The sequence below is a fragment of the Hyposmocoma kahamanoa genome, unplaced genomic scaffold (genome assembly GCF_003589595.1).
Source record: "Hyposmocoma kahamanoa isolate Upper Pololo Valley unplaced genomic scaffold, ASM358959v1 102, whole genome shotgun sequence".
Classification (NCBI taxonomy): domain Eukaryota; kingdom Metazoa; phylum Arthropoda; class Insecta; order Lepidoptera; family Cosmopterigidae; genus Hyposmocoma; species Hyposmocoma kahamanoa.
In genome coordinates, this window is record NW_020653337.1 from 5,614,945 (window position 1) to 5,625,092 (window position 10,148).

Genomic DNA, 10,148 nt, shown 5'->3' on the forward strand with positions numbered 1-10,148 from the left:
AGTATTGAGTCAAACCAGCTATGGTTTTGCAATACTGTATGCTTTAGTAATGTCATTGATATGTGTGTTAAATAAATAAATAAAAATAAATGTAAAATACCTATTGAATACAGCGGTTTCCTTGTAAAATTTCGTGGTAAGCTTGTGTTTTTCTTCTATCGTGAAAATTTTTAGGAATCGTGTTTTCACACTGTACAGTGTGTATAGCCTCAATTTTACTATTTTTTTTCCCAAAGTGATTGATTCAACACTTGCACTGTTATGCGGAATAAACCAAAGCCATTTGAGGTAGCATAGACTCTAGTGCAAACTAGATGCGACTCAAAATCGCGCGTCTTCCGGAGAATGCGCGCGCAGTTTCGGGAATTCCCTCATCTACCGCACCGTATCTAGTTTGCACGTTACACAATTGACATAAAGTTCATTATGCTTTGTACAATTTCTTTACTAAAATTCGCTTCAATTCCGTTCGCAGCAACGAATATTGAGCTTATTGTTGATAGTTTAATTTATATCCACAAGATTTTTTTTAAGTACAAGTACCAAGTCACTAGCTAAGCGTGTCTGAACAATTTTACAAGTCTCTTATATCAGATTTATAAGAGAAATAACGTTTACTATGTAGAGTGTTCATGGTTGGCTGGAGCCCAATTTCAAAGTTTTGTGTCTGGCGGTGCATGAGAAATCTTCATCCCTCTTGAACTATTACAATATACGTTAGACATAGACCAAATGGAAATTGCTAGAAAATAAAGATAAGTACTAGACAAAGAATTTATGACTTAGTAGTCGTACAATAGACACTCGTACAAAAAGACAAAATGTGTTAAATTTGAATTACCTAACGTAAAATCGACTAGTCCAAGCATAGAAATAAACGGAGAAAAGTTAGACTTTGTTAATAAAGCAGTCTTCTTGGGAGTGACCTTAGACAGTAAACTTCAATGGTTTCCACATATATCTTCCCTGGCCAGCAGATTAAGCTCCGCTGCATACGCAGTCCTCAGAATACGTGAGCTTACCGATGTTAGTACTGCTAGACTAGTTTACTTTAGTTACTTCCATAGTATAATGTCCTACGGGATTCTCATGTGGGGTAAAGCGGCAGATATTCAAACCATATTTGTATTGCAAAAACGAGCGATTCGTTCTGTGTACCGTCTAGGCTCTCGGGTTTCTCTCAGAGAAAAGTTTAAGGAGACTGGTATCATGACTGTGGCATCACAGTACATTTACTCAAATATTTTATATGCCCGTAAAAATATACATAATTTCAATAAGAAAGAAGATATCCATAATATTAACCTTAGAGCTAAGTCAAACTCATGGTACCACGATTTCGTTTAGCCAAGGTAAACAACTCTTTTATGGGGAACTGTATACGTTTTTACAATAAGATTCCGGAGCATATATTAAGTTTATCATTTCCTAAGTTTAAAACTACATTAAAAATATTTTGATCGAAAAATCATATTACAAAATTGAAGACTACGTGTTAGATAAAGATGTATGGAAAGACGACATGGCTCCAGAATCCACACAAATTTGATTCAAAGTGTACTCCATAGTATTTAAGTTTATTTGAAAAGAGCAATCCCTAGAGTTTCTTGCTCGTTCTTCTCAGGGAGGTCAGCGTAGTGAATGAGCACTAGCTTAAATGTGACGATTTCAAGTGTAAATTTATTTTACCTATGGAATAAATAATCTTTGACTTTGACTTTGATACAAGGATGCGGGTACGATTTTATGAAGTGACTATACAAGAGAGAAAATATTAAAATAAAAAAATCCACGTACCTATGTACGAAATATGTTGTAGTAGATTCAATTCTTTAATACCAATAACGGCCTATCACTTAACTGAGTCGGTTCCAGAGGCAGCTGCGATGTGCGAGAGGAGTGGCAGTTAAGCGTGAAATATACAGTGCGGGTGCGGATCGGGCGCGTGTCGGGTCGGGAGCGCGGCGCGGCGGGTTTAATTCCGTGTATTTATATGGACGACAACACACTATGCGCGGGTGCGGCTGTAGAATTTAACACGTCGCGCGAAATTAGACCCGCCGCGCTAACGACCCGACACGCACCCGCTCTCTGTGTGTTTCACGCTTTACGTAACAGTTATATCACGCTGCGCACGTGATCGTTTCAACAAGATTTTTTTGGCGATATTCAATAGAAAGTTGATTGAACAAAGTGCCTACTAAATTAGTCAACTGTTGTTATGTGAAACATTAATAAAAACACTATTTCATTGATAATAATAAATTGAAATGAATAGACAAGTTAATGAATATCGTCAGAAAAATCTTATAAAAATTATCCCGTATGCAGCGTGACATAACTGTTACGTAAACTATCACTCTTCCCGCATCTCGCAGCTCCCTCAGGAACCGACTTATTTGCTTTGTTTGTTAATATCGACGGGGTCTATGGTCAAACGGACTAAGGACCATCCACTCACTCTTACATCGTTGCTCTGAAGAATTCGTGTCCATAAGAAGAGAGAAATTTATAGGTTCTATGAACAAAATTAGTCGATAACTTTTTTATACTTAAATAGGAGTGATATAAAATTTCATAAAAATGCTATCTTGTGATAAAAGCATTTTTGACGTATGATCACAAATGTGGCTTTATTATAATAAGAGTATGATTAATAATATGACCCAAACCAAATAAGTTCTTTTTTTCTTATTACAACGCTTTATTCGGAGTGTACTACATTTTATTATGAATAAAGGAATGAGACACCGAGCTGTCCATTGGTTAAACTTAACATTGAACCGGAGTATAATTTTAGTAACAGTAGAGCTCCTTGTGAAAGAGTTAGTCTAGGGAAGTAGGTATTGCCACCTTACCTATTTCCGCCGTCAAGTAAAAAGAAAGATAGTAAGTAGTAGAAAATAAGTAACCAAGTAAGAAAATAAAGATGTAAAAACACACACACACGCTTCTTGCATGCTACGCTCCACATTGCACACAACGTGTTATGTAGATCAAAACAATCACTACAGAGCGAAGCGAATATTTTAATCGATCCTATAGCCGAATTCAGCGATACTGGATACCAGCGCTTTATTGACAATAACACAAAGCACAATGTATTTAATAGAGATCCTAATGAAAGAGCTCGTCCAGAGACGTACTGACACATTACACATTTCTATAGGTAAGGTGTCAGTACGTCCTTGTTAATTAAGACACGGAAAAGTATTAGAATAGAATAGAGTCATTTATTTTATATTATCTATGTCACAATACTACAATTTATAATATATTTAGTAGCAATAGAGCTCCTTGTGAAAGAGTTCGTCCAGGGGAGTACTGCCACCTTACCTATTTCTGCCGTCAAGCAGTAAAGTGAGGCGTTACTGCGTTCCAGTTTTGAAGGATAAGGGTGCTAGTGAAATAACAAGCATATATGATATAAGTTGACAAGTCCCATGACTTGTCAACTTATATCACAGAGTGACAGGCGTAGTGGCAGCGTCCCTCAGATCATTACAATTTAAAGCTCTGTGTTCCACTGCAACTGTCATGGACTACGGACTCGACATGTTTCCGTTACTTGGTCTCAGAAAAAAAAATGTCGGCTTTATGCGCCTTAGTTTTTTTAACCATTTTCCTGACGATTGAGGTAGACCTCTATTCAAGCAAGCCATCGATATGTTTGAAATGTCGATGGTCCAAACCGACAGTTATATTTTGGTGACTTATAGACTCCAGCTACTTTATTTCATAAATTCGTCCTTAATTATATTAAATAAAAATAAAAAATTAAATAATTCAAGAAAGTACTTTTAAAGTTTCACGAAATGATTCCATAGCGTTTCTTGTAAACGACGACCTGAATAAAACCTGTCGTCTAGCAAATCTTTCAAGTTTGAGAATTTAAAATGACTTTGTGGAGTTACATCAGATCCTTCTTTTAGAGTATCAACTATAACAGGCTATAATAAACAAGTAAAACCACACTTAAGCTGATAATGACACTAAAAAGCATTAGCTAAAACGGTTGCATCAAAGAATCACACCATTGGTGTTAAGGCCTCATCTGCAAATGACGACTTTTTAGGTGAGTGGTTTCAAGAGTTTACAACGAAATTATTTGATAACTTTTTATGCTCAAATGGGAGAGTTATAAAAATTCTATATAGGGTCAGGTGGGGTAAGGCAAACACCGGGTGAAGAGGGAATTGAGCCTTACTCAGAATCTCAAGGGTTTAGCACTATAGGCTCTCAGTCGATAAAACAGACAAACAAATTAGTTTAATCGATTTTAAAGAGATGTCGCTACGATGCTCCAAATCTAAAAGGCGGAAATACGAATTTGACAACTGTGAAATGTGGAGAAAACGAGGAGATACAATATTACCTGAATAAGAAATACGATGACTGGTTCTTTTACCACACTTTTGGGGGAGAAGAAACGTTAGTACAATTTGAACGTTTTCGGCAAATACATCGTATTGAATATTGCGTAATGTTTGTTAACTTATGTAAAGCTGATAAACAAAGCAAGATTAGTGTATTTCAAAATCAAAATTCTTAAGACTTTATCTGGGGGTAAGCTCCCGTTCTCCTTAGTACAGTATAGTATAGCATTAGTAATTGCAGTGCCACTCCGAGCTATAAATTGCAAAGAAATGAGATATAATTTGACAAGTCCCATGTACCTATAATTTCACTTGCATCCTTCAAAACTGGAACGCAATAATGCTCACATTGCTTACTGTTGCTACTAAAACTAAGTGGATACATAACATTTTGATCATTACAAAGTTTGAAAGAACGCTAGCACACAATTGTTTTCTACTTTGGTACCTTACACAGACGTGCATTATTGTTCTTGCTTGTTTCTGAGACTTGCGTGTTTGAGGTTTCTTGAGCTCTTCACAGACGTCAGTATAGATTACACCTATACGCAAAATCAATGCAAGGTCGGTCTTGGAACTTATTTTCATATTTTAAATTTTATTTATTAGATGTACAAAACAGTTTACATTCATTCCTTAACAAAAGCTTAAACATTATTACTAGTTTTACTCTAGAATGTAAACCTAAACATGTCCATACAGCATAACCAATCATGAGCAAACAATTTTGTTACAATTTATTAATAAAACGTACTTAATATATAAAAAAACTGTAACCTTCAATTAAATATAATTACTGTGACTATAACTATGAAAGAGAGAAACTGTGGTGCTTGTGGATTCGATTCCGAAGTCTTTTAACATTACTATCAAAAATATATCCATTTCTAAATCATCGCCAAGATCAGCCATAAGGTCATTGTAGGCCCGACACATTTTCGTCAAAGGGTTGTAAAAAGAAGTATTATTAGTATAAACCATTTAAACATTCAATACGAAAGGTCTAGGAAGGCGTCGTGGATTGTTTATGATGTTAATAATGAATACTTGATGTTCTGTTTACAACTTAGCCTTTACTTTATATAGTCTTCCTTCTTCACAGTGCAGCCCCCGATCAGAGGAAATCTTATTGCTTTGGCGTAGTGGAATTGTGTCTATTACTGATGTTTTAGGGAGGCACCACACTTATACACAACATTGACATGAACCGGTTAGAAAAAGCTTTGTATCCAAGCAATACGAGTGAACCGTTGTGCGTTTCGCGTGTGTTCAGTCGGGTTATTGCGTGAACATAAATATAAATCTACACACACCGGCTCAAGCCGATTTCGCCTCGATAGGTGTAGTGCCTCCCTTATGACATGCATATATATATAGTAACACTGTAAAAAACAAGAACATGTCGACGGTTGGAATTAGGTAAGGTAAGGGGTTAAGCGAGAATTAGTTTGAGATACCTAGGTAACAAAATTTGTGAACAGTATTAGAAAAAACAGCAAATCCAGTTCACCGGTCTCGGTGACCTAACGGTTTGCATTGTATTGCTCTGGAAGTGGTGAACCCGAGTTCAATTCCCTATAATTCAACATTGCCCAGCAGTGGGGAATTTAATGGTATGACAATGTTGACAACATAATATGCGTTTTAGCTGTCAATATGTAACTAATAATATTGTTACGGTGTTGATAATACGTGTAATTGAAGATTAGTTATAAATGACATTGCTATATCTATATATTACCGAGACATATGTAAAAAAATAGTTATACTATTTATTTTTAATAGTAGTTGATATGTAAAAAAATTACTGTACGTAATTTGATCTTAAATAGACTTGTGGCTCCAACTAGCTGCCAAAGGCGCAAGGTGGTGTACTCTACAGTACCTACATATGTCCTCGATGACCTACATACATTCAACATTGTACTGAAACCGACAACACAGCGACCAGCGAACTCAGGTAGACACATGCATTAGTGCAATTGGATTGCCTCTCTCGCATCGCGAACAACAACAAAATATAAAAAAGTAAACCAGCTACGTTCCCACCATTGAAAAACAATCTCTGATCTACTTTTTCATTTTAGTCCTCTTTTTGGTTGCCGTGAATATTTAAAGTTATAGACTAAATATAGGAGAAAATGAAGATATTGGTTTTAGTAGGCTATGTCAATTGTATGTAGACATAAAGGTTTATCTTGTCATTAAGTCATTATAAGGTGATTGTAATTATGAATTCTGATAACTTAGAAAAAAGCTGCTGTTTGATACAGTTTAGTCGAGTATACCTAGGTACAGGCTTATACCTCTTAAATTATTAACTACTTAACCTCTAACCTTGTTATTTTCTTATTTAATGGAAAACTTAGTACGAAGAAGATACCGTCAGAGATCTCCTTAAAATGGTCAACGGTGCAGGAACTCTGTAGTGGGATTTAATTAAAATTATCCGTGGTTCTATTACGTTGCTTTTTCTACGTCGGTTAACGCGGTTTGCTTACGGGAATACGAGGAAATATTTTGTAAAATGCATTTTTCTTGACGAGAAACTTTTTTTTGAGTTCCTTAGCTATACAAAAGCTATACATAGCTTTAGAATGTACGTCTAACCTGCACATGGCAGTAGCATCGTCATAACTTTTCCGGTTTGTACACAAATTAAATTTTCCAACCTGAACTGCACTCTACATCTACTGGTATAGTAGTATCTTGTTTTCAAGTAGATATTACAATTTGAATATAGAAAACTCAGTGTTCTAATTTGGAATTCCAACGGTCCCCCAATTTGAATAAAGAACTAATGATCATCACAGAATCAGCCATTGGGATTACAGACAATGATATAGAGAAGAGACAACTAAGTTTATAGGGATGGCTGAACAGATAGGGTTGTATCGCTTGCATGTTTTTTTAAATGCGTCAGAAACTTACCGCTCAAACATTACAACAAATTTATTACCAGGTCATTTTAAAAGTTTGCCCAGGGAATTACGCCACCTTAACTGTTTCTGCCGTTCTGCTCACATTACTGCTTGGCTTTCAAGGGTAACGGAGCTGGCGAAATTACGGGACTTGCCAACTTGTCTCCTGGTGAAGGGCGCAGTGACAGTGCTCATCAGATCTTTGTAATTTACTCTGAGTAGCACGTTAACTGTTACGTATGTGATTATACATGTGAAAGTAACTCTGTTACTATAATTACTTTTATCTTTATAATACCTACCCATTACCTACTTATTACTTTGGATTTGCTTCATGTAGTTCGTGTTATTTTTATGACATTCATGTGACAAGAGCACTTTTGACGAATGTCACATGTGACTTTAGACCTTAGAGGATGGAAAAAAATAATGCATCATATACATATAACGTCTGATTTATATATGTCAACGTAACATGTCCTTTAGTTTCCATAGTCTAAGCTTTAGACCCTAAAGTCACATGTCATCCTCTAAAGGATGGAAAAAAATAAAGGAACTTTAGACCATATTTCTTGGTTATTAAAATCATTCGGAAACCGAGAAAAATATAAAAGAGAGGTGAATTCGACAAAAAGACCAAGAAATATCAGAGAAAAACGTGGAAGAGGAAAGGGGAGATCTATGCCCAAATAAGTTTCTTTGCTATTATACCAAATGATGAGACGATCAAGACGTGCGCCATGGTAAGCTAAACGTTTGTTCATAATAGTTGCAGTGCCACTCAGAGCTTTAAATCGCAAAGATCTGAGGGGCACCGCCACTGCGCCCGTCACCCTGAGATATATCTATATATCAGGTCCCATGTGCCAGTAGTTTCTCCAGCACCTTTACCTTTCAAAACCGGAATACAGTAATGCAGACATTACTGCTTAGCGGTAGAAATAGGCAAGGTGGCAATATTACCCTGGATGAACTATTTCACAAGAAGCTTTACTGTTACAAAAAGAAGTTGCCATTTTGCAGATGTGGCCAAGTATGCGATATGTAATTAAAGCGTGAAAGACAGACAGCGGGTGCGGGTCGAGCCGGGACCGCGGCGGGTCCAATTCCGTGTATTTACGCGCCCGCGCTCGGTGTGTTGTCGTCTCGCAGGCGCCCGCGCTCGGTGTGCTGTTGTCCCGCACGCGCCCACTCTCAGTTTGTTGTCGTCCTGCACGCGCCCGCGCTCGGTATGTTGTCGTCCCGCACGCGTCCACTCTCAGTGGTGTGTTGTCGTCCTGCACGCGCCCGCGCTCGGTATGTTGTCGTCCCGCACGCGCCCGAGCTTGGTGTGCTGTCATCCATATAAATACACGGAATCAGACCCGCCACGGTCCCGACCCCATCCTCGCCTGACCAACACATGCTCTCAGTGTGTTTCACGCTTAAAACTATCCTAATCCTGTATAATGTTTGTATATAATACGATCGTGTATTGTAGTTGATAAGCACTTGTTCCAATATTACATAAGACAGGTTTTAATCCCCCTTCCTTACTTGTTTGTTTTCATACGCAACTTCAAATTCATAACATAAATTGTTGTTTCAGTACAGGTAAAACATAATGCTATCATCATAAATGTGGTGAGGGTTGAAAGCATGCTGAAATATTCAGGAACAGTCATTATCCGCCTTGACGTCTTAGCTTCTAACTTGAAGTCGTTATGTGGTAGGTACTAGGAGTTTTCGAAAGACATAAAGCACTTCCATAAACTAAGTCACATCTGAATGGAGGACAGGAGAACTAAAAGTCAATGTTATTTAACTTTGAAAGTTATTAATATTGATTGTAGGGTAGTAAAACGTCGTAATATTAAATATTACAATATTACTACCTGAAATGACTCCACTAGTTTGGTAAAATTATTAAATACTGTAAGGGCAGATTAGCGACTCTGTCCTTACAGGATGTAACCTCGTGATGGCGACGCGGTTACCAGTATTACGAGGGTGTTCTCTGATTAGTTGTTGGAATTAAAAATGTTATTAGTTTAAAAGTAAGTAATGTTGTTTAATTGTAAATGGAAATGTAAAATAAAGTGTTGAAAATATTTTAAATATGTTAATGTTAAATATCAAATGTTAAACAAGGTGTTGGTAACTAACTAGCTAAAAATATAATAAAATGTCATAATACGTTTACCACGTCAACAAAATAACCAGAACTAACACATCTTACTACAGCAAAATAAAACTTGAACTAGACGTCTACGCAGCAAATCAAAGGTCAATGTTCAAAAAATGTGTCAAAGTTCGTAAACAGACAAATTACTTCGGTCTGACAGGATTGGAACCTGCATCCAGTATCATATCATAGCGATCACTCTATCAAATGAGCGACAGGTCGTCTCAGCAGATCTTACGAATTTTTTTATAACGCATAAAAATTTTATAGACCTTTATTCTTGGGTTACAGTTACGAGTACATTGCGTACAATATCGAAAAGTGACAGTTGATAGTGAATGTTCTGTATGATAGGGTGATAGAAACATTCAACGCCATGGACTGCATTGTACAGCAGCAGTAAAACTTCTTGTGAAAGAGTGGAGTGTCATCTTACCTATTTCTACAGGTCGGCTATCGTTATACCAGCTTGGTTCTCGTGGTACTCATATTGAACCACTCTGCAAGGTTTTGGAGCCATTATGTGCTTTTTTTACGACCACGTCTTCTGCGTAATCATATATAATTTGTAAGGCGGATGTGCACCATGATTGTTATTAACCTCTACCTGAACGTCGTAGTCTTTGTACCTTTGTAGGATATTCGCTTTGAAACGTTGAGTACCTTTTGGTTTACGTTGCAGCAATG